Consider the following 26,596-nt stretch of genomic DNA (forward strand, 5'->3'; position numbering starts at 1 on the left):
GACATGACACAACTGTCGCTTTTTTCGTCGGTCGGGAGTGGTCACCACGTAGTCTGTCTCATTCACCCTCTCCTCCACTGCATAAGGACCGAAATATCTAGCCTGGAGGGGCTGACCTGGAACGGGCAGCAATACTAGCACCCGGTCCTGAGGACTGAAATTCCTTATCTGCGAGGTCTTGTCATGTCTCTCCTTCATTTTCCCCTGGGCCCTTCTCAAGTTCCGTCGTGCCACCTCACACGCCTTTGCCAATCGGTTTTTTACTGTGGACACATACTCCACCATCGGTGTCCGGGACTCCTGTAGTAACCACTGTTCTTTCACCAATTTCAACGGTCCCCGCACTGCGTGTCCAAACACCAGTTCAAACGGACTGAATCCCAAGGAATCCTGCACGGACTCCCTCGCCGCAAACAACAATAGGGGTATCCCTTCATCCCAATCCTTGGCACATTCAAAACAATACGTTCGGATCATATTCTTTAAAGTCTGGTGAAACCTTTCCAGGGCCCCTTGGCTCTCGGGATGGTAGGCGCTGGATCTTACTTGTTCCACCCCCAACAGGTGTACCACTTGCTGGAACAGTGTGGACATGAAATTGGACACCTGATCCGATTGAATGATCTTAGGTAGACCAACCCAAGTGAAAAATTTAATCAAGGCCTTTGCAATAACTGCCGCCGTTATTTTCCTCAGAGGCACTGCCTCGGGGAACCTGGTGGACGCGCACATGATGGTCAGTAAGTATAGATGTCCGGCTTTGGTTTTGGGTAAAGGGCCCACACAGTCCACAATGACTCGGCTGAATGGCTCTTCAAAAGCTGGAATTGGCTTTAACGGGGCGGGTGGGATTTTTTGATTCGGCTTTCCCACCAGCTGACAAGAATGGCAGGACTTGCAGAACTCCGCCACATCCCGTCGCAGTCCCGGCCAGAAAAAATGTACCAATATCCTGTCACAGGTCTTGTTCACTCCCAGGTGCCCGGCCCAAGGGGTCTCATGTGCCAAACTCAAGATCTCCTTCCGGTACAGCGGTGGCACCACAATCTGATAGTGAACTTTCCACTCATCGTCTGCGGGCACCTCCGGGGGCCTCCATTTCCTCATTAGGGTTTCCCCCTTCATGAAATACCCCACAGGTATCTTCGTAGCCTCTTCTTCCGTAACGGCTTTCTCAATTAACCTCTGGATCTCCGAGTCTTCGTGTTGTTCTTCCACTAGCCTCCTTCGGACCAGCGCGGTTTGCTCCACTTCGTTCTCCGCGGTCTCCGACGGACACTCCACGTCCCCTTGCGTTCCAGACGCTACCATTTCTCGAAATTCCTGGGAATCCCTCCCCTGGTTATTTCCCTTTTCCGAGTTGTCTTCCCGTACCTCTAAGGGTTCCAACTCCCCCTCTCTTTCTTCCTCATTCTCTTCCGCGTGCTTTCTACCCATAGCCCGAGTCACTGCACAGGATGGAAAGATACCCGGAATCTCCATCTCTAACCGAGTGGTGTTATTTTCCTTACTGGGCTTGTCCACCATTATTGGATTACCCGAAACTCGCCCCCCGGCCAAATCATTCCCGATAATAAAAGAGATTCCCTCCACAGGAAGGGTGGCTTGTAAGCCTCCGGTGACCGGCCCGGATACCAACTCAGAACTCAACTGGATGACATGAAGCGGAGCTTTAACATAGCCCCGACCCCCTGTAAAAGCACACTAACCCCAGTTGCCGTCTTCTCCGACAATGGCAAAATGCCCTCCAGCATCAACGATTGGTGGGCTCCTGTGTCCCTCAATACCCTAACTGGCTTCTGGTTACTCGGGTCGCCATCCAGCGACACGAACCCCTCTGAAATGAAATGTTTGTAGCCCTCCTGAACAAGGTTCTCCCGGGACGCCGTACCTTTGACAGGGGAATCTTCCCCCAGCTCTGCTCTCCAAGAATGATTTCTCACACTTGCCAGTGCATTCGGAGTCGCACTAGACTGATTCCGTTCCGGGTTCTCCCTTTTTCGGAGGTAACATTGGGACATCAAGTGTCCAGTTTTATGGCAAAAAGCACAAGTAGGCCCGGGGGAGAACCTCGGGGTCGGCCTGGAGCCCCCCGAAAAATAAGTTTGTCTTGGGCCCATAGCCCTCGGATTTCTAACCGTTGGGGTATCATAGTTGTCCCCATAATCATCTCGAGGCCGCCGCCATGTAAGGTCGTTCTCCGCACCGGGTGTTCCATAACTCCCCTGCTGAAGTCTAGGCGAGGAGTTAGGTTTGTGGACCCCTATTCGGTGGGTTAAGGCATAATCATCTGCCATGGTGGCTGCGTCCCACAACTTTGGTACTTTCTTTTCCTGCAGGTACACTTTGATGTCCTCGTGGACACACTGCTGGAATTCCTCCACCAGGATCAAGTCCCGCAATGTTTCGAAGTCTTTCCCGACTCCTTTTGACTCACACCACCGATCAAACATGTTTTCTTTCACTCTGGCAAACTCCACATGGGTCTCACTCTCCCTCTTCCTGGCATTCCTGAATTTTTGCCTGTAAGCTTCCGGAACCAACTCATAGGCCTTGAGGATGTGCTTCTTCAGTACCTCATAATCTGCACATTGGTCCATTGGTAGCGCCGAATAAATTTCCTGAGCTTTCCCCACCAGCACACTTTGCACGAGTATGGTCCAGGCCTCCTCCGGCCAGTTTAATTGTCGAGCCACTTTCTCAAAGTGTGGAAAAAATTTCGCGACTTCTTTTTCACTGAACGGTGGAACCAGCCTCACATGTCTGCCCACATCCCAGGTTTTCTGGTTAGGTGTCGACCCCGTCAGCAAGGGTGGTGCCTCTCCCCGTTCTCTCATTAACTCCAGCTCCTTGAATTTGATTTCTTGCTGAAGCTCCATGTCACGTTCCTTTAATTCCCTTTCCGCTTTTCTCTCCTCTGCTTCGAGGTCCCTTGCAGCTCTCCTCTCCTCTGCTTTTCTCCCTTCTAACCTTTCCTGGAGTTCTCGTTCCACTCTCCTTTCCTCTGCTTGTTTCTCTTCTCTCCTCTCTTCTGCTTTCCTTTCTTCTTCTGCTCTTTCCTTTTCTGCTTTCCTTTCTTCTTCTGCTAACCTTTCCTGGAGTTCTCGTTCCACTCTCCTTTCCTCTGCTTGTTTCTCTTCTCTCCTCGCTTCTGCTTTCCTTTCTTCTTCTTTTAACCTTTCCTGGAGTTCTCGTTCCACTCTCCTTTCCTCTGCTTGCTTCTCTTCTCTCCTCGCTTCTGCTTTCCTTTCTTCTTCTTTTAACCTTTCCTGGAGTTCTCGTTCCACTCTCCTTTCCTCTGCTTGCTTCTCTTCTCTCCTCTCTTCTGCTTTCCTTTCTTCTTCTGCTCTTTCCTTTTCTGCTTTCCTTTCTTCTTCTGCTCTTTCCTTTTCTGCTTTCCTTTCTTCTTCTTTAATCCGTTCCTGGCTCCGTAATTGCAACTCCAGTTTCCGGAGCTCAACGTCTTCTGGTTCTTCGGGTAGCCACTCCCAGGCTAACTCGTCCCATGTTCCTAATCCCACCATAGATTGTATCACCGTGGCCTGCAACTCTGCCTTCCTCAAATTAGTTCGGACCTCCAAGTTAAAATGTTTGGCCAATTTCAAGAGGTCCGACTTTAGCAACGCTCGGAACTGTGCCTCACTCGGTGTTACCCCAAAGTTCTGTGCCACAAACGCCATGGTGCCTATCGTTAACACCTGTTAACCTTCACCCAAGACTTTACCCCAATTTCTCAAAAAAAATTTTTACCAATTAATAATTAATTAATAAATTTTAATTAATAAAAAATATTATTATTTTATTATTTTATACAATTTTAAATCCCGGACGTAGACCCAATTGCGAAACCGCAAATCGTAATTTGGACGAGCCCCCAATTCTGTTACGTGGTCCCCTCGGTGAATACCTGGTCTCGGTGACCCCCGGACCGTGAGAGGACCTCCGCCAGCAAGCTGTACTATATATGCGCTTTCGCCACGCAACCCATATGAATTTCACCCAGGAGACAACTGATGTTCAAGGATATATTTCCAATGGTAATGATACCATACAATTCCAATGACACAACCACGGAGATTTTCCCCGAGCAATCAACAATACACAACCATCAACAATATTTCCCAGCCACAATCAATTCCCTATGAGTAAGATGGCCATCTTATATATGTGTGTCCCGGTGAGTACTCACACCCCCTTTCGGTCTCTGCTCCTCACAATGTCTCTGGGCCCCTCCTGACCAAGATACTGGTCGGCGTCTCCGCACTCGGGCGGTTGAACGAACCCCGGGTGGACGTTTCTCCACCGGGCAGGTATCGTACCAGGCCCCGTGGCTGCAGCCCCTCGTGGCCACGCGGAGCGGGTACGGTAGAGCAAGCCAAACCCCACGCTGCTTGCAAGGCGCGGTAGGCCCCAACGTGCGACCCGCACGCGTCTGTTTAGACGGTGCCGCGACGATACCAGACGCGGGGTCGATGCACGGCCCCACGTCACTTGACGTCTCCACCGGGCAGGTACACGTCCCGGTGATTCCTCTCGCCAGACAGGCTTCGGAACGCCGCTGTTTCACGCAGCGCAAGGTCGATCCCACCTTTTGTCGGAGCGGGGCGAGGAAGAATAATACTCGTCCTTTTTTCCTCGTGTCTTTTTCTCTTCCGTTTCTGGTCACTTCCGTTTCCGGCCACTCCCTCAGAAGGGCTCCTGACCCTCCAACCACAACAACTACACAACAACTTAATATACTACACACGGATAAGCAAAGACCTGAATGGTAATTCACATACATTCACATAAATATGTAACAATACATTGTTCTTATAAGCAAGCAATACCACAATATCACAAGCTCTGTGAGACCAGTATTATAGCCACACAATTACCAGTTGCAACTGTAGTATGGTCAATCATTAGTTGGAAGATTATAATTTGATCATCGGTAGCTCCAGATATTATTCACTTCATATGCCATTAGAGGACGTATCAGTACTACTCGAGATATAATTTATTTTAGAAGAGCTATGACAAAAGCATAACTATAGGATATGCAAAATATGCTTTCAGTGGCCTTCACCAGGTAATAAAGGAACCACCATGATGAGGCAAATCTCCTAACGTTTTCAATTACTTTTATTTGGATGTTTGCTTTTTTGCTTCTTTATGATTTACCTTTTCAATGTTGTATGTTGTCCCTGTTGTAGTGACATGCTATTGTGTGCATACTGTACTATATGTGCATGCCATTCATCACTGTTTGAGTGTAATAGCTGTCTTTTTTGTCTAAATGTATTTCTTCCGTAGGCGTTGCATTGAGAATGTTGGTAGACAATCAGATAGCATTTGTGAGATGTGCATTTGCTGCCAAGTCGACCAGTACCAAGAAACAAAATGGTTGCGAATATCAAGCTGATGTTTCTCAAGCGAATTCAAAAAGTGTCACAGTGACCGTTTATTTTAAGCTCTGAAGATTCTGAACAAAATGGATGCCACCATATACATTCAAATTCGGATTTTAATTGAGATAAATTGGGAGTGATTGGTTGGAGCGATGGATGATTGAGTAGCGCTCGGCGTTTGGATGGCGTGACATCAGAGTGAGAAAGTTTGGGGTCATAAAAAGGAGAGCTGGGCAAAAGGATCGGGCGCTCTGTAGTTTTTGCTTGAGGAGGAAGGTTGGCCATCTTTGTTTTGTGCCTGTGACTGGAGGGCTGGCCTTTTTGAGACACTGGTGAAAAGAGGCAGGCTCTCATGCTGACTTTCATGGAAAGCAGTCGCTTTTTGTCCCTGGCCTTGCTGTTCCTGGCTCGTGTGCGATCGTGGAAGGAAGGAGGAGAAGGAGTCTGAGGCTCTGACTCGGTCTCTTTGCACAAACAAGAAGGGTGCCTGGGATTTTTCTTCTGATCCTGGGATTCATCGCAGACGGTCATGTTTTCGCCGCTCCCTCTCTTGTCCTGAGTTTGGTTGCGGGCAGTCGCATTTATCTTCCTCTTTTTGTCTTGCTCATGCTGGCGAATGGTTGCCTCAGGCTGCGTCCATCCGTGAAGCTTTGGATAGTGGATGGAGGAGGAAGAAGAAGAAGTGTCGCCTTTGCTAATTCTCTTGCCGCGGTCATGCAAGCAAACGCTCATTTTTTTGGCCTCGTGTGCACCGGAGTTCCGGAGCTTTGGTGGAACTTTTGCGATCGTGAAGTGGAGAAATACGGCAGCAGTTTGCGGAGCTCTTGGCGCATCAGTCAGAAGGAGACGAGCGGGAGAGGACCGGCCACACAAAATTCCTTCACGTTTGTGGTGACACGGAGAGGAGCCTCGCGCCATCATGTGCCTCTCTCCTGCGCGCGGCTTCGGGCCACTTTGTGCTGCCGATTTCATTTGACGGCCTCGCTTGAACAACAACGCTAAGTGCCAGCACTATAAACACCATTTTATTTTCATTAACTTTTCCCCTGTCTGTATTTTGTGTCAGTGGAGGGTCCCTCATTTATGATTTAGTTTTTTACCTCACTTTTCATGGTTATTTGCATTTATCTTCATTAAATCGTTTATTGTTGCATTTTATCCTTTTGGTCTTGTCTTGTTTCTTTGCTTGTGGGTCGTGGAATACAACCCTATGTCAGCCGTCCGTCCCAGGTAAGGCTTCAGTCCCTGCCCCACGCGTGCCAGAAATAATCCCGCCAAGTTCGGGCATATGCGTCGGAGTTAAAGCTCATTCCGGGGGGGGGGGGGTTGGAGGAATGGAAAGGGGAGGAGGGGAGAGAGAGAGCGAAGAGTGGAGAAAAGGTGAGCGGGTGGAGGAGAAGGGGATGTGGAGGACGGGGAGGGAAAAGCAGGAGGGCGGGGATGGGGGATAGCTGGGAGTTTGAAGGGGGAGAGTAGGAGGAAGCAGAACGGGGAGAGGAGATCAAGAGGATGGGAGGGGGGAGAGCAGGAGGATGGGAGGGGGAGAGCAGGAGGATGGTGAAGGTGGAGAGCAGGAGGGAGGGGGAGGATGGTGAGGGGGCACCAGGAGGATATGGAGTGGGAGAACATACCACCGGCCTGTGCTCCTCAGGCACCATTGTTAATCTGATGTGTGTGAACACCATGGGGTAGGTACTGCAGGTCTCTGAAAATATCGCCTGTCACTGGCAAATTCCACCCGTCGCTTTGCTGAATATGGAGAAGGACGGAACTTCTTTGTCTTCCTTTTAAGTTCTATGGAGTTTTCATAGCCGCGAGGCTCAATATACGCCATGCAGCCAGACATAGCAGCGGTGCACGAAGGAGCCTTTAGCTAATATATGGCTGAGTTTCTCCATAACACATTCCGAGTTTGAAGAATAATAATTGTCAGAAGCAGACTTTCTCTGTAATGCTTTCAGAGTTTGAAAAAGAAGATTTATCAGAAGCGTAGTTTCTCCACAACGTTTTCCGAGTTTGAAGAAAAGTTTCTTGTTGAGTTTGAAGAAGATCTGCGTGGTGTATTTTGCCAAAAATGCAGGGATTAATAAAATGATAGTTCATGCTGATGTTTTGACAATGTCCTTAGAAGCTGAGTTTCTCCATCATGCTTTGAAGAAGAAGAAGAAGCAGCGCTAATGCTTTGTTCACGCTGTTTTCCCATATTGTGTTTGTTTACAATCACAATAATGAAATTGTGAAAAATGAGAATAAAGTTAAACTTCAAGCATTTTGCAACTTGAAAAAACACCCTATCATATGGAGGTATGAATTAAGATGGCAGTGCAGAAGGAGGGATGACAGCCTTGCTTACACAAATATACTTAGTTATAAGAATCACGAATGTCTTAAATTTTTCAGATTTCACTCCAAATTTGGATACTTATTTAATGTATGGGATCCAATACTCAAATCTGAATCCACATTTCAATTGTATGCTTCGAATAGTCCATGAGACTAGATACCTAGTGTTTATAAACCAAGGCACATTTCAATAGGCCAAAACAAAATGATGGCTGACCAAGATGGCGCATCTCCATCTTGGTAAGGGTTCTTTTTTTTGTTTTGTTATGAGCACCCTGTTAATAATCTTCAAAAGGGGTGTTTTAACACATTCCAACACCCAGTTTTCATTCATGCACTCCCTTGGAGTTTGAGAAGTATGCATACAAAGATTGGGGCCACACATACATGGAGCAGACACACACACAGTGATATTTACTATTATAGATTGATTGATAGTCCATATCTGGACAAAATCACAGACTGGTCAAACAAGTGGAACATGTCTTTCAATCCTGACAAATCTCACACTCTTACTATGTCTCTCCGAAAAGATCGACTGGACAACCCTCCCATCTACTTTCTCAACAATCCTCTCCAAGAAGTTCTGTCGCTCAAGATTTTGGGTCTCACTATCTGCCATGATCTTTCTTGGGAAAACCACATTTCCAAGCTGGCCTCCAAAGCCAGTCGCCGACTGGGCATCCTCCGTCGTGCGAAGTCCTTCCTCGGCACACCTGAGCTCCTCACCACATACAAGGCTTTCATCCGCAGCTCAATGGAATACTGTTCTCCCCTATGGGCCGGTGCTCCTGCCTCACACCTAGCTCGGCTTCACGCTGTTGAAACCAAAGCTTTCAGAATTATTGGAATCTCCCGCGATGAAGCTATCTCTGAGGGCCTTTGACTCACTCACCGCAGGCAGGTAGGTGGTCTTTCTGTCTTCTACCGACTCCTCTCCGGCCTTGCACCCCCAGCTCTCTCTGTGCTCTGTCCCCCAAATATTCCTACAGGTCGCACAAGATCTGCCAGCAACCCTCTGATGGTTAAACTGCCGAAATCTCGGCTCTCCGCTCACCTTCACTCTTTCATTCCTCTTTTCTCCCGCCTCTGGAACAAACTCCCTCACTCCCTTCAATCCCACTCCTCCCTCCAGGTCTTTAAAACAGCTGTTCACCACCATCTCTTATCTTCCCCCATCCAAAACCTTGATCTTTTCTACCCCCGCTAATTCACCCCAGATCCACCTTGTTTGAAATTCCAACTTCTTTCCTGGAAGTCCTGGCAGTGTCCATATGTTTTATACCTCTCCCACTGCCCCCTTCCCACGCCCCCCCCCCCCCCCAAAGCCCTCGCCCTCTCTCAGATCTCTCGATGTCTCCATGTCTCTCGGTCCCTGCTCTCAAATGTTGTGTTTGTGTCCTTCCCCCTCTCTCCCCATCTTGTCTACCGCTCCCTATGTTATATGTTTTATGTGTCGGTTTGTCTTTCTGTGTGATTAATGTTCGCTCTTTCACGAGCCTCGATCTTGTATACAAAACAAAACAAAACAAAAAAAAAAAAAAAAAAAAATCTGCATCCAGACCTTTGACCTAAATCTAATCTGCTTGTTCTTGTCAATTATCCAACTCATCCAACAAGTTTTGTCATAACTTTTCCAAAAACCTTTTTGAGATATCGTGCTATAATATCATTTTTGGGCTCATCTTTCAATGGTAAAGAATAACCTTTAAAATTCTAACAATCGGATCTTCACCAAAATCGAATCTTTTCCTCCTTGTCACACACAATGTGTCCACAATGCTTCATCCAAATCCGTCCATAACATTTTGAGATATCCCGCTCACAGTCAGACAGACAGATAAGCAGCGGTAAAAACATAACCTCTTCCATGAGCCATGTTACCAATGGTCACATTGACCTTCGGTAACAGGCAGTAGTAATGAAACCAAAACAGATCAACAGCAGTTCCTTGAGGATGGATTTTTCGTCCATTTTGTTTAAGTTCATGGGTTGTTTGGACTATTTATGGATGTCTATGGTGTAATCGGCACTTAATTGACAGCATGGGCAGGTAGCACAATATTTACCTTTAAAATTCAAAATCAATTGAACATTGATACTCTTTCCAAATTAGTTGTTCTGCCAATGCCTTTCCCACCGATAAGGCAAGGATATGGAATTTAGTCCAGGCAAATGCACACAATGGCCTCCTCTTGTGAAAGACTGTGGGATCATTAAGTATAGCCAGCAGTGAATATGGCAGCACACAGGACACCGAACCTAACGACCTTCTGAAGGACAGCACATTCATTGATGCAATGCCCTGTCTGGTGAAATTCAAAAATCCTGCGTTAACTATGATGCAAAGCATGAATGAATGAATGAATGAATGATCATTTAAAGGCCATTTTCCCCTCAAGAGCGGGGTTAGCCTTGCGGGCCCAATGACAATCATGGTTCCCTGTTTGAGGCAATGTTTTTATGGCCGGATGCCCTTCCTGACGCCAACCCTTAGTCGCCTCTTACGATGCGCAGGGATACGGTGTACCTATTCTAAACCGGGGTACACACCGGGATCATTCATCCCAGTAAACTGGTACTCAATTTGCCGACCTCGGAAGGATGACAGGCTGAGTCAACCCCCCTGGTGTTAATTTAGCGATCGACCGGGATTCGAACCCAGGATCCTTGGAATCCCAAGCCGGCACCCTAACCGCTAAGCCAACACCAGGCTATGTATATGATGCTATATGATGGCTATATGATGCAAATTGGCTATATGATGCCAATTGCTATATATTGCTATATGGCTATATATTGCTATATGGCTATATATTGCTATATATGCAATATAGCTATAATTGCTATTGCTATAATTGCTATATGGCTATGGCTATATGGCTATAAAATTGCCAGGCTATATGATGCAAAGCATAACCATCACAAAAAATCTGGAACTCAGGTGGACCAGGTACATTGTTTGAGATTGGTGCTACATATCCAGGGTAACAGTCCATAGTCAGGTTAGGAATCAAATCCAGACTAGACAGCTCACAGGCAAAGGTGCTATCTCCGAGCTATTCTGTCATTCCAACCTTCAAAAATATCCACACAATATCCAGGCTCGGGCAGAATAATGCTAAATGACTTTTTCCCCCAATTTTATGGAAAAAATGTCACTGTCAAATCTTTCACTATTTCTATCTTTCTCAATTCCCTGATCTTCCCACCTAAGGAACTGATGGCTCCTTAATGTGATGAATTTGTAAAAGCAATTCATTACAAATTATCAAGGGAAAGAAAAAAATCAGTTCTCAATTAATCTCATTTATTCTGGTGAATGAAAATTGACAAAAAAATTATGCTCTTGTGTAAAATTATTTTAAATAAGGGAAATAAACTCGCCTTTAAGATGTCTAGCCGGGGTTTGAATCCTGGCCCAGCTATAAACTGCCATCCTGGTGTTTCACGGGCAGCGTGAATCATCACCAATGTGCGTGCCATCCCTCGTACATCCATAAAAATGGGCATCCTATCTGCCAGCATTAGTCGGTGGACGTTTAACGATCCCACGGTAACCTTTGCGACGACTAGGCCATCTATCGGCCAAATTCCAGATTCCTGCCTGACTTAGAGTCTGAGTTGCCACCCAACCAGGGGTATGGCCTACTTTGGCAGCACCAGCACTCTGCATAGGACATGGCACATGATGATTATGATATATACAGACTTGGCATTTAATATGGAATATTTTTTTTGTGGGGGTGAACTTACTTTTCAAGATGACTTAGAACCAAAAGTTAATTGGAATTATGTTGAAATTATTCGAGATTTTGTTAATGTGACCTTTAAAAGAAACAAAAACCACATTTGACATTTCAAAGCAAATAAATTGATCCTTGAAAGTGATGTAAACTGATATCGAACTCAATTCACGGACAGTACTGTGTTAAACTTCTGTGCGTTTTCTAGAAGTATCTCTTTATTTTGCACATTAGCCAAAAAAATTTTTAACAAAAGTTAAATTATTACTGGGATTACGGACAGTAAAATTACAGTTCAGTACTTCGTGTAACCCCCACTAGCATTCAGGAGAGCACGTGCACGTTGAGGCATGCTGTTCACGAGATTTGCCAAGGTTTGGACAGGAATCGCTTGCCATGCAGTTACAATAGCCTGCTGCAATTCATGCACAGAGGTCGGCTGCTGGTCCAAGTTGTCGATTTGACGCGTTAATTCTGCCCACAAGTTCTCTATCGGATTCATATCCGGGGACATGGCAGGCCACTCCATATGCTCTACACCATGGTCAGCAAGAAAGTGTTGGATCATGCGAGCATGATGAGGCCGTGCATTGTCATCATGGAAGACAAAGTTTCCTCGAAAGGCTGCACGAGCAAATGGAAGCAATGTTTCTTCCAGAATGACCCTGTACTTGAACTGGTTCAGGTTTCCATTCAGAACAACCAGGTCAGTTTTGCCCCCTGCATGAAAAGCAGCCCAAACGGTCACCCCACCACCTCCAGCTTGGACTCTTGGCACTATACAATCTTCGTTGTGGACTTCATGCACTTGTCTGCGCACTCGGACGCGGCCATCTTGACGATAGACCAGAAATCTAGACTCATCACTGAAGGTCACGTGATTCCAGTGTCCTGGCTGCCATTGACGGTGCTCTCTGGCCCACTGCAATCGGCGCTGGCTGTGTTGTCTGGTCAGGCGTGGCTTTCTCATGGGACGCCTGGCATGATAGCCTGCTTGAACCAGTCGTTGGTTGACTAGCCTTCTGGATACAGGCACATTTGTCAGTTGCTGCCACTCAGCCCTAAGCCGATTAGCTGACTTGGTACGGCCATTGCAGACTAACCGGTGCAGCTGGCGATCATCTCTCCTTGTGGTTCTGCGTGGACGTCCTGGCCTCGGTATTGGAGTAGGGACACTCCTCTGAGCATTTCGTTTCAGGATCTTTGACACCTGACCTTGAGTGATGCCATACTGCCGAGCAATAGCACGCTGTTTCATGCCAGAATTTCGTAAAGCCACCACTCCATGACAAAAGAGCATTGTCAAGTTGACGGACCATCTCCAGAGGAAGCGGCAATAACTTTTGTAGACGTGCAGCAGTTGTTTTCCACTAATACAGAACGCAACAACCCTTATATACCCGATTGTGAAGCCAATCGTAAAATGTACCTGTCCTTCCATTTTGTCACGCCACCTGTGATATAATCCTGTTATTGACTTCTTGCTGCGAAAGACAATCACTGACATGGTTCTTTCAAACAAAGACATCACCGAAGGGTAAAATAAACTCACCAGATTGATATACTGAGTTCAGAAAGTAAACCCAAGTCAAGGAAAAAAATATATTCCATATTAAATGCCAAGTCTGTGTATATATATAATAACCACCTTTAGAGGCCATTTTTCCCCACAAAGCAGGGGTTGGCCTTTTTCGGGAACCATGGTTGTTGTTGTTTTTTGGTCCCCTTTTTGAAGCAATGTTTTACGGCCGGATGCCCTTCCTGCCGCCAACCCTTTTTGTTGCCTTTTACGACAAACAGGGAATTACCAGTGAACTGGTTCTCAATTTGCCGACCTCGGAAGGATGACAGGCTGAGTCAACCCCCCTGGCGTTAATTCAGCGATCGACCTGGATTCGAACCCTGGATCCTAAGCCGGCACCCTAGCCGCTAGCCCAACACCCAGGCGGATGATGATGAATGGAAATAACTGAACTCTCAAGATAGTACTCTGCGACCAATCCTGTTCTTGATATCCATCAATGCCATGTCTTAATTACTGGAAAATCTGTAATATCACTTTGGAGATCCCATATTGTGAGAATAGTTCTGTACTTCTCCACCCAGGCGGACTTCAACAGCATCTGCCTCTGCCAATGCGGACAAAATGAGCAGCTGCTCATCTGTCTGGCTCGGCCCAGGTATAAACTGGAAAATCTGTAATATCACTTTGGAGATCCCATATTTTGAGAATAGTTCTGTACTTCTCCACCCAGGTGGACTTCAACAGCATCTGCCTCTGCAAATGCGGCCAAAATAAGCAACTGCTCATCTGTCTGGCTCGGCCCAGGTATAAACTGGGAAATCTGTAAGATCACTTTGGAGATCCCATATTGTGAGAATAGTGATGTACTTCTCCACCCAGGCGGACTTCAACAGCAACTGCCTCTGCAAATGCGGACAAAATAAGCAACTGCTCATCTGTCTGGCTCGGCCCAGGTATAAACTGGAAAATCTGTAATATCACTTTGGAGATCCCATATTTTGAGAATAGTTCTATACTTCTCCACCCAGGTGGACTTCAACAGCAGCTGCCTCTGCAAATGCGGACAAAATAAGCAACTGCTCATCTGTCTGGCTCGGCCCAGGTATAAACTGCCATCTCCTTCCTTGTTTCACAAGCAGGGTGATTCATCAATATTTGTGCCGTCGCACGGATTGACGTTCAACTGAGCCTCCCGTCTGCCAGTATTAGTTGTTCATTTTGTATTTTCACATATCCCACAGTGTATTTTGCAAAAGCCGACACCATGGCCAAAACTGCTGCTGGGAAGGCAATTGCAAACCACCGAGTATAACCTTTGACAGCACTGACGTTCTGTACCTGAGTATGATATATCAAAATCATCTTGTGGAAACATATCTTAAAGTGAAAAAGTCCCATTCATCACTGTCCATACATGAGGACCAGTAGGCAAATCCCCCATTTTGTTTGAACCTGTGCTCAACTTCTTGGAGAGGTACAATCTCTGGAGCCCCAGTGCCTCAAAACCAGCTGTCACCTGTCCTGCGCACGTCATAGCCAACTGCAGATGCAGAATTCTCTGCAGGGCAAGTGTCTTCACCTTATAGAGATGTGCAAAGCCTTCATCGCAAGTGTCATGCAATATGTCTCCATAGTATGGACTGGTATTTCTGCTTTCCCTCTTATATCCCTTGAGGCGCTGGAAACTAAGTCCCTCTGTGTCATCATTGGAATCTCACGTAGGAAGCTGAGTCTCACGGTCTGGTTCTTGCTCACCATAGGCAGGCTGTGTGGCCTTGCAGTTTTGTTCTTTTTTGGCAATTCTTGTCATCGAGCTCCTCATATCCCTCTTCTCTCCGCTGAGCCCCTGCCCCTCCAGGTCGCACGTGTTGTGCCAGAGCCTCTTTCCTTATTGCCCTCTTCCTGTTGTGCCCTCTCCAAATATAAACCTAACAACTCCATTATTTTATACCCTTCTCTTCTTGGTTGTTGAACTACAGTATATTATATTGCATGTTGTATTGTACTCTTCCCTCCAGGCCTTCTCGTCTGCTACCCACCAACACCTGAGGTCTTTACACAACTGAGCTTCAATACACACACTGAAACTATGTTCTCACCCTCCTCTGACAATTGCCTATCCTTTTGCTCAGTTTCTTGTTTGATCCTTTGTTGTTCTCCCGCTATTTTACTGTTGCCTCACTTTGCCTTGCTAGTCTGCTCTTCCATGAGCCTCAATCCCTGTATTAAAAATTGAATCCCTGTATTCTGTCGACCTTGCTCCATAATACAACAAACCATTGGAAATGCGTTTGAATTACTTATAAACCAGGTTGTGTTGCGTCATTAATTAATGAACATCAAGTGTCAGTGATCTTGCCAGTGAATCACATTTCAAGGATTGCCACAAAATTACAAAGTGATACTATTTTTCATCAATGCCTTAACCAAAACCTTTAAACATTGAGCTAATTCAAAGTGCTATTCAAAGTGGGGTTCCCAGATACAGTTATTCAAAGTGTGGTTTTAGTCGAGCTCTTTACACCACTGTTTGGTACCAATCTTGTTAGCCTGTTGTTTGTTTCAGTGTTGTTTCATGTTGTGTTGTGTTGTTTTCATGTTGTGTTTCATGTTGTTTCAACACAACAGTGTTGTTTCATGTTGTTGTTAGGAATTCACATTCACACTGGGTGGAGTTTCATGTTGTTGGGAATTCACATTCAAATCACATATGGTAAATGTATTTTCCATTGTCTGCTAATTTCCTTGTAAAAGTGGAGTGTACTGATGTCTACGCATGCATGCCAACAGTGTACAAGATCAACTATGAGTGCAATGTAAACTAGAAACCATCTGAAAATGCAAAGACCGTCCGTGTCCGTTTGTATTCAGGCATCTTCTTCCATAAGCCCAAATAACAAAAACAGTTTTCAATCTAGAACGGCACTCTTCGACGTCACAACGTCGACTGATTATGCCTCCATCCACATTATTACATCATTATAATATTTTTATCAAGTTTGATTTAAATCCATTCAGCTGTGCCCAAGTTAGCACATTTTTACCTGACATGACTTCTGACCTTTGACCTATTGACCCCAAAATTTAATCGGTTCATGTTTACATCATTATGTATACCTGTACCAAGTTTTAATTTCAATCCCTTCAGCTGTTCACAAGTTATCACGTTTTTACCTGACATGACCTCTGACTTTGGCCTTTGACCTAGGGACCCCAAAAATCGAATCAGTTAATCTTTACATCATTAAACGTACCTGCACCAAGTTTGAATTGGATCACTTCAGCCATTCTCGAGTTATAGACCTATTACAGACGTTGACCTTTGACCTCTTGACCCCAAGTTATAATCATTTCATCTTTACATTATACATTTCTGTACCAAATTTGAATTGGATCATTTCATCCATTCAAAATTTATAGACCTATTACAGACTTTGACCTTTGACACCAAAATCTAATCAGTTGATCTTTACAACATTATACAAACCTGTACCACATTTGAAGTAGATCACTTCAGCAGTTCTCAAGTTATAGACCTATTACAGCTTTGACCTTTAACCCCAAAATCTAATAACTGGTCATCTTTACAACATTATACATACCTGTTTCAAGTTTGAATTAGATCACTTCAGCCATTCTCATGTTATAGACCTATTACAGATTTGACCTTTGACCTCTTGACCCCAAAATCTAATCACAATCTTTACAACATTATACATACCTGTACCACGTTTGAAGTAGATCACTTAAGCTGTTCTCAAGTTATAGACCTATTACAGATTTCACCTTTGACCCCAAAATCTAATCACTTAATCTTTACAACATTATACATACCTGTACGAAGTTTGAATGAGATCACTTCAGCCATTCTCCAGTTATGGACCTATTACAGATTTGACCTTTGACATCTTGACCGTAAAATCTAATCAGTTCATCTTTACCTTATTATGCATACCAGCATCAAGTTTGACTGAGATCCCTTTAGCCGTTCTCAAGTTATCGCGGTAACAAAAACCTATCACAGAAGGACGGATGGACGGACAGCCTGAAAACCTAATGCCTTCGTCGGCAGAGGCATAAAAATACAAAATGAAAATTAATGATTTTATGCAGCCTTGTCCTTTGAGCTTTGGATCGAAAAAATAATCAGCTTACAGCTTTTGATTGGTGAACCAATTCTGAGACCGAATGTGCAAATTCTCAAAATTCCAGGTAAATTGGACAAAAATTGATGATTTTACGCAACCTTGACCTTTGACCTTTTGATCTAAAAAAAAAACCAAAAACAATCGGCTTGTAGCTTTTCATTGGTAAACCAATTCAGTGACGCAATGTGCAAATTCTTAAAATTTCAGATCAATCGGATGGAAAGTGACAATTTAATGTGATGCTGACCTTTGACCTCTTGACCGAATTATTAATTTACCTTCTTCATATTCTCATAATAAAGGTTTGGTGAGAATTTGATTTTAAAAAGCTCAAATGGTAAATTGAAATTTCAGGTCAATTAGATGCAAATTGATGATTTTATGTGATGCTGACCTTTGACCTTTTGTTTGACAAAATTATTAATCTGCATGACCATCGGCGCAAGAATATGTAATGCAGTTACTTTTGTTTGTATCCGGTCTGATGTACCACACTCTGTGTTACAAAGCGTAGGTTCTGCCGAAGCAGTTTCTTGGCAGGAGTTAGGACAGCAATTTGAATGCCTCAAAATTGGTGTCGGACGTAGAGTCCTTTTAAAAGCATTAATAGGGTTGACGGTTTGAAAAACAAAAGTTTGGTAAAATAGTGCAAGTTTAAAAGCTTATTTCAGGAAGTCGCTAGACTTCCTATGCAGGGATGGTACGGACACAATAGGTTTAATACAACACGAATCCTCAAAAAAATCTACTAATATACAAATGTATCAACCTATAAGGTACCTACTCGTCATCTGTGCATGAGTTCACATCAAAAAGCACTCGGTCAACTTTCGGACAGCATCGATGTACGACAAAACTGACCGACTCAAAATATTCCGTTTGTAATTCTTCTTATTCTTCTGTTCAGACAGCCTAACTCTAAATTCATTTAAGCTAAGGACTTGGTTTGAACGTGAATCTGCTGCATTTTATAGTGGGAGGGTCCATGACTTCTCAAAATTTTAATAACTTGAAGGGATTCCACAGAAAGTAGGCATAACTGCTTACCTCCGCATAGAAATATGAAGGAAAATAAGGGGTGGGCTTGACCACGTCTGTCAATCAGCCTGGAGTGGGGGCATGTGACACAATTGGCCGAAGGCCTATCACAACTAAATGGGCGTGACTAATTGCGTAGAAAGCCACACAGTCTGACAGCAATGACAACAGGAAAACACTTTCAAAAGCAGGTGTGGTTAATGGTGGAATATTATTTAGTGCGTCCCAAAAGTCAGTGTGCACCTCCACTATCTTTTTTTAAAATATTTATACGTGGTCGAAGGCTCGTAATGTCACTGTCACATGGACACACACATACAGACACACTGACAAGACAAACACTTAACACAGCAATTGAGCTTGGGGTAGTGTTGTCACCTCCAGGGATACTCTGGGTACCAGTGACGTCATAACAGTGGCTCCTCTTTTCTCACCGCACTGAGTGGGGCATTTCCTCAGGAGGAATTTCATCCTCCATTCATCATTCATCATTCATCAACCCATTTCATCAGGAGGAATTTCATTATCCCATTTCATCAGGATGCCAACCACTGGGGATTGTTTGTGCTCTAATCTTTTAAATGATGAGTGTCAGGCAAGAAAGCAGCAGGTACCATTTTAAAGGTCTTGGGTATGACTCAAACCGATCCAATCCAGATGGGTGTTTTGTAGGAGACATCATCTCCTAACTGGATGACAATTTGCTCCCTTCAGGAGTTTATCCGTCCTTTGTCAGGTGTTGTTTTTAGTTCTGGCAGGGTTTCACAGCCACTCTCTCCACAAGTAAATTCATTGAGGAGTGCCAGTTTAGTTGTCGACAACATGACCAAATACCATGTAAGCCATAAAAAGCAGCCCAATTCCTAATATTAGTAGTATAAATGACCCAAATGACATCTGCAGGGGAGTATACTGAGAGGGTAAGGTAAGAGAGGAGTTTGCATAAAAGTTTCCTGACAGTGATGTTCCATTTTGCAATACTGTACATACCTGTTGTAAGTACAGGTATGTGCAGTTGGGACGTTTGGTTCATTATGGTAATGTTCATAACGCAGATCGTTCGGTTGTGTGTATGCCTGCCACAGGGCACAAGTTCAACACGTGTGCCCTGTGGTGGGCACAAGATGGCGCGTGCATCTGGTTTTCGGCAAGAATTGAAATATTGGCGCTGTTCGGAGCTGCCTGGTCCACGTGCTTACCGAGCTGTTCGGAGCTGCCTGGTCCACGTGCTTACCAAGCTGTTCGGAGCTGCCTGGTCCACGTGCTTACCGAGCTGTTCGGAGCTGCCTGGTCCACGTGCTTACCGAGCTGTTCGGAGCTGCCTGGTCCACGTGCTTACCGATCTGTTCGGAGCTGCCTGGTCCACGTGTTTACCGAGCTGTTCGGAGCTGCCTGGTCCACGTGCTTACTGAGCTGTTCGGAGCTGCCTGGTCCACGTGCTTACCGAGCTGTTCGGAGCTGCCTGGTCTGTGTGCTTACCGAGCTGTTCGGAGCTGCCTGGTCCACGTGCTTACCGAGCTGTTCGGAGCTGCCTGGTCCACGTGCTTACCGAGCTGTTCAGGGCTGCCTGGTCCATGTGCTTACCGAGCTGTTCAGAGCTGCCTGGTCCGCGTGCTTACCAAGCTGTTCAGGGCTGCCTGGTCCATGTGCTTTTCGAGGTGTTCGGGGCTGCCCAGTTTTTCCCCTTCCATGGGGTGATGAGGTGAGTTTGCTACAGGCCGTGAGCGCTGCGTGATGGTGAGGTGAGTCTTCATTCATTGCTGTGGGCTGTGAGCCTTTTGTCTAATCCACGTGGCGGCTGGGACAGGTTTCGTTCGTTGCCACGGCTTCTCCTTTCATTACAATGGATCGCGAGAGCTGTGCCTTAAACGTGACATTGTGGAGCGATTTATTCATTATTGAGGGTGCTGTTAAGCAACAGCCGGATTTCTTCTTTGGTTCTCTGCTTTTTTAGTTTACATAATATGTACATAAATAGTAATTTTATATGATTATTATTATTACTCTTGCCAGGGAGTAATGCATTCGATCGTGTGTTCGTATGTTCGTGTGTTTGTGAACAAGATATCTGGAAAAGTTCTGAATGGATTTGGATGAAAGTTGGTGGGATGATTGCCCTTGGGATAAGGAAGAATTGATTAGTTTTTGGTGTAGCTCAGGATGTTATTCCGGATCCATGAATTTTTTGAAGGATTTTTTACCATTGGAAGATAGGGCTCCAAGTTGACCCACGGCGGGAGTATGCGCCCTACTGAGTGGCGTTCTAGTTTTTATATGAATTTGTAAGTTTTATTTAATTTTGTTATTGTTGTAAACTTGACAAATTTCAGTCTTCGGACTGCCTTGTCCAGTGTTTAATGATTTCAATAAACCGAAATGAAATGAAATGTACGGGAGTTAATTTCCAAATTCCGTAAAACTGGTTCAACTAGAACGCCACTCAGTAGAGCGCATACTCCCGCTGTGGGTCAAGTTGGAATAGTACGATTTCACAAAAGTTTGAGGGAGTATTTCAGTGACAACTACAAGACAAGACAACTCAAGACAGACACTGCACAGATATATATTTAGAATATATAGAAGATAATGTTAAAAAAAAAACAAGGCAATTTCACTTACATTTTCGGATTCAGCGTTCAATTCTATATAAGTGAGTGTATTTTGAGGTATGTGTGACTTCAAATAAAATTGTAATCCAGGGAAAACGTTCGTTTCATTCCTTAGGGATACAACATGTAAAACTGGCCCAAACGTGAAAACAAAACTCGCTCATTTTAAGTCGTACAAGCTAATGCGACCACTCATTCTTCTGGGAAGAATCCCGTGCACATGCTTGTCACACTTATAACTCACCTAAGCCTTTATAAGTTCATCAAATGCTGACACCGCGATTGACATTCGCTGAGGTAAATGTTGATATCTCTTCTGAGGTTAAAAATAAAATAAAATAAAAACGTTTTAAAGCATTATACGTATCAAACGATACATTTTATGAAACGGGGAAACCTAATACTCACTTTGGTGGTTTTAAAATGACAAAATATCTTTGTTAGGGAAAAAAAAAAAATTACATTGAAGACGACGCTGCTAAAAAAATACACCGCTCTAACGCATAACCACGAGTTTAAACCACATTTATAACAAATATGAAAACTATTTTCATATCACAATGTTCAATATATGTCATGTCATGCTCCGCTCCGCTGTCATGCTTTCAATATGTCATGCTCCGCTTCCGGTCCGGTCTGAAGAGGACGCAGGCGTCACATGCTCGCCGCTTCTTCGACTGGGCCACTGTCTGTGGCTTGCTTTTTTGGTGGTCGTGCGGATTTTTTGGCCATTGAGTCTGCCCTCCGCATAGTCCCGGCTCTGCTCCTTGCTTCGCCTGCCCGGTGCCTTCGCCTGCTCGCTGTTTCCTCGGGCACGCTCTCGTGGGTTGTGTCCTTCGCAGCGGTGTGGCGGCGGTTTTCCCGCCGTGATCTTGATTTGTAGCGGCGGCGGTTGATTGCCGCTGCATTTCCCGCTTTGCCGTGATCAACCTTGGCCTCGTGATCGTCTCTTTGCTCCTGTCTGCCCTCTGCTTGGTCCCGACTCTGCTCCTGGCTTCACCTACCTGGCTCCTTCGTCTCCTTCGTTTCCTTGGGCCTGCTCCCGTGGGTTGGGACCATTGTTTCACCTCCTCAACCTTGGCCTCGTGCTCGCCTCTCCGCTCCTGCCTGGCATGGCTCTGCGGTACTCCGCCGCAAGGCTCCTTCTGCTCAATACCCGCTCCACCCCATCATGCATCTCTGCCATCAAATCAAATGGACTCCTCCGACGACCCAGGTACATTCACCGTGGCTCCGGTCGTAAGTTTGTATATGTACAATCGGGTCACTCCATCCCCATCCTCTGGTCGGCTCAGCGCACTCCCACTCATCGTCCCAGCGCACCTAGTCACGGCAACGCACAAAATCGCACCTCCTGCCTGCGAACACTGGCTAAATCACCTGAATTCATCCCTGCTGTTCAAAACAACATCAAGCTCACCCTGTTCAACACCCGGTCCCTCAACAACAAATGCCTCATCCTCAACGACTACATCCTGGATAACAAACTGGACTTTCTCTGTCTCACCGAAACCTGGCAACAACCACTGGACTACTACACGCTCAACCTCACCACACCCAATGGATATTCCTACGTCAATAAACCACGCTCGGAGGGCCGAGGTGGTGGAATTGCCGTTATCCACCGTCAAGACATCAGGACCAGCCTCATCCCCATCGCCTCATCCTCATCCTTTGAACACCTGGCTTTTAAACTCTCTGGTCGCACGCAGTCAGTCATGGCTGTCGTCTACCGCCCTCCCAAACCACACCCATTATTCCTGTCTGACTTCTCCTACTTTCTGACCCAGCTATGATCCCTCTCCCCCTCAATCCTCCTCTTTGGTGATTTCAATATCCACATGGACTCCACTGACTCCACAATAACCACTGACTTCACTGATTTACTCACCTGCTTTAACCTCACTCAACATGTCAACTTTCCTACGCATATCCGTGGTCACATTTTGGACCTTGTCTGCTCCACTGGATTAATTTTGCACCATCTCTCTGGCTCCGACCTCACCCTCTCTGACCACTTAGCCATCGCTATGACCATCAACATCCCCACCCCAACACCAAGACATTATCGCACTATCAACTTCCGTAAGCTAAACGCTCTTTCACCTTCCTCATTCTCATCCACCCTCTCTGAAAAAATGTCCACTTCTCCCTTCATTGACCTCCACACCCCTTCCGACCTCACTGACTACTACAACCACACTCTCTCCTCCTGCCTTGACCAGCTTGCGCCTGTAAAAACCAAAACCGTTTCTTTCACCCATTCTGCTCCCTGGTTTACCCCTGAACTCCGCCTGATGAAAACTCGTGCTCGCCAACTTGAAAGACTCCGCAATAAAACAGGTCTCACAGTTCACTCCCAAGCCTACAAGGACCACCTACAACACTACAAAGATGCCCTCTCCCACGCCCGCTCCGCCTACTACTCTCAAATTATCCACTCTGGCTCCGGAAACCCAAAAGCACTCTTCTCGACAATAAACAAACTCCTCCGCCCCCTGGACACCACCACCCAGTCATTCACAGTAGACAACTGCATCTCCTTCCTTTCTTTCTTCCAACGCAAAATTGACAACATCTACAACAGCTTGACCACCGCCGCACCCGCTCCCCCTCCAACCACCTGCCCCCCTTATCCTGCCTTCCCCTGTCTCAATTCTCCCCGGTCTCCCCTACTGACCTCTCTGAACTCCTCATAGGATTGAAAACTGCCACCTGCACTCTTGACCCCATCCCCTCCAGCTTTGTCAAGGCCTCCCTCCCTGCTCTCTCTCCACTTATCATTGCAACAATAAACTCCTCCCTGTCTACAGGCATCGTCCCACCATCCCTCAAAATTGCTGCTGTTACCCCTATTCTAAAAAACCTGGTCTAAACCCTGACACCATAAATAACTTCAGACCCATCTCCAACCTACCCTTTCTGTCAAAAGTTTTGGAACGCGCTGTAGCCGCGCAACTCAAACATCACCTCTCTGCCAATAACCTGTATGAAACATTCCAATCCGGATTCCGCTCCAACCACAGTACTGAAACTGCTCTCCTCAAAATCACCAACGACCTTCTCCTCTCCTCTGACGCTGGCAACCTCAACATTCTCGTCCTCCTCGACCTCAGCGCTGCCTTTGACACCATCGATCACACCATCCTCCTCACCCGACTTGAATCCACCTTTAACGTTACCGGCACTGCCCTCTCTTGGATTAAATCATACCTCTCTGACAGACGCCAGTTCATCTCCATCAATAACTGCAAATGCCCCACTGCTCCCCTCCCCCAAGGTGTCCCCCAAGGTTCAGTTCTTGGCCCCCTCCTCTTCATCCTTTACCTGTCCCCCCTCGGTCACTTAGTCCGCCGTCATGGTCTCCAATTCCACTGCTTCGCCGATGACATCCAGCTTTTCATCTCCACCAAGTCCGTCTCCACCGACACCCACTCTATCCTGACAAACTGCATCTCTGAAATAAAATCCTGGCTTCAAATCAACTTCCTCAAACTTAACTGTGATAAATCTGAAATAATCATCATTGGCCCAAAAACGCTCACAAAATCCACCCATAACTTTGCCCTCAACATCGACGGTATCCCAGTATCCACCTCCCCTCTCATCCGGAATCTTGGCGTCATCTTTGACCAAACCCTCTCCTTCGACAAATACACTAAACCTGCCCCCCTTATGGGAGGGGAGGGGGAGGGGGAGGAGGTGGGGTAGGAGGGGGAGGGGTAGGGGGGAGGGGTAGGGGGGAGGGGAAGGGTAGGAGGGGAGGGGGAGGGGCGGGGGGGAGGTTACATTTCACCGATTTGCATTGGAAACTGCTGAAATATGTACGCAACTTCAACTTAGCACAGTTTAGTAAATACTCGAGATAGATCCATGCGGTAAAATATTGCTGAGAGTTGCTAAGACGTACGACTTAGAAATTCCACCTGGACACACTTCAGGGGGCACTTTCAAAGGGGAGATGTGCTTATTCTTTCTAAAAAATATTTTAGGTGTGGTATAGACACGATATTTGCATGCATCGGTTTCAAAAATCGAGCAAATATGGTAAATATTACTCACGTGAAACCAGGATCCGTCTCGGTGGTAGCCATGAGTGTGTAGATGTCACATGATCAGTCATGAAGAGTGGTTAAGTCCAAAATATGACATTGAAGGAACTGCGCTCCAACGCGAGTCGAAAGAATTGACGCGACCAAAGACGGAATTCGTCCGAGTTGCTTTATTGAAACAAAACAGCTCAGGTATTCCGACAAGCCCGTTTATCGGGCAGCAATATATATACACATTTATGTCGGGAAGTTTGCCCGGCAAAAGCTATACCGGGCATGCCCGGGTGTCAAGGGCGAGCCTTGGAAAGGCGAGTCTGGACCTGCCCGGGCGTGTTTGGCTGCGGCCTGGCAAGTCGAGGCTAGGCGTGCCCGGGCGCTCTGGACGAGCACTGGAAAGGTGATAGCGGGCATGCCCGGACGCTCTGGGCGAGCCCTGGAAAGGCGATAGCGGGCATGCCCGGACGCTCTGGGCGAGCCCTGGAAAGGCGATAGCGGGCATGCCCGGACGCTCTGGGTGAGCCCTGGAAAGGCGATAGCGGGCATGCCCGGACGCTCTGGGCGAGCCCTGGAAAGGCGAGAGCGGGCATGCCCGGGAAAGACGAGACCGGGCGTGCCCGGGAGGTTCGGGCGTGCCCGGGAACAGTGAGTCCGGGCATGCCCAGGAGAGGCGTGTCTGGCCGTGTTCTGGCCGGTGCAAGGCGATTGTGTGCATCCAGCGGTAACCGCTACAACATACCATGGCATAAAAACGATTTGCCCGCAAAGCATTGCACCGCAACGGTGGTCACAGAGTGCCATGCACAGCGTGACGTAAGTAGTGCGCGCAGCGCCCCTGGCGGAATTACCAGTCCCTATCAAAGACATTTAATTCATATCGCACAAAATCGACAAAAATCGACACAAAACACGATCGCTTTTCGCTCTGAATTACGTGCAAACGTGTGACGGAAATCACCATCGCCCAGCATCGAATGCCAACCAAGATGGCGCCTGGTAACTGCATCTCCACCTATGTGGAGTGAATGGCAATGGTCACATCACGTGATCGCTCTGAGCGAATCAGTCTAGCGGCGGGGATGGAACATCACGTGATCGCTCTGAGCGAATCAGCGAGCTGCTCGCACTGGCTGAGATTAGCGGGTACTTCGCTGAAATGCGCTGAGGTAAATATGAATAAAAAATATGGATCTCGTCAAATATTGTTTCGGCCATGTTCGTCCCAGGCTCAATGGCCATGTCTATGCCAAATATCAAGCACGTGAGCCTCTCCGTTTCGGAGTCTATCGGTAACATTACACACACACACACACACACACACACACACACACACACACACACACACACACGCACACACACACACAAACTGTGTTTTATATATATAGATAATGTTTAAAAAAAATGAGCCCTATCTTCCAATGGTAAAAAAAATCCTTCAAAAAATTCCTGGATCCGGAATAATATCCTGAGCTTCACCAAAAACTAATCAATTCTTCCTTAATATCCCACGGGCAATCATCCCACCAACTTTCATCCAAATCCGTTCAGAACTTTTCCAGATATCTTGTACACACACACACACACACACACACACACACACACACACACACACACACACACACACACACACGGACACGATGGAATGCATTACTCCCTGGGGGGAGTAACGAGATTTTGGTTTGCATATTAAGAAGCACGAGAAAATAAGTTCATAAATTGTCACAGCAGGCAGGTGTCTCATGCAGCAG

At 46.2% G+C, this 26,596-nt stretch overlaps 1 long non-coding RNA gene across 3 annotated transcripts in view; it reads left to right on the top strand.

The window, feature by feature from the left end:
* Window positions 1-26,596, top strand: part of LOC144888330 (uncharacterized) — a 140,171-nt gene that overhangs the window by 45,334 nt on the left and 68,241 nt on the right. The window lies entirely within an intron of this gene.

This window comes from Myxine glutinosa, chromosome 11 (assembly GCF_964187855.1).
Source record: "Myxine glutinosa chromosome 11, kmMyxGlut1.1, whole genome shotgun sequence".
NCBI lineage: Eukaryota > Metazoa > Chordata > Myxini > Myxiniformes > Myxinidae > Myxine > Myxine glutinosa.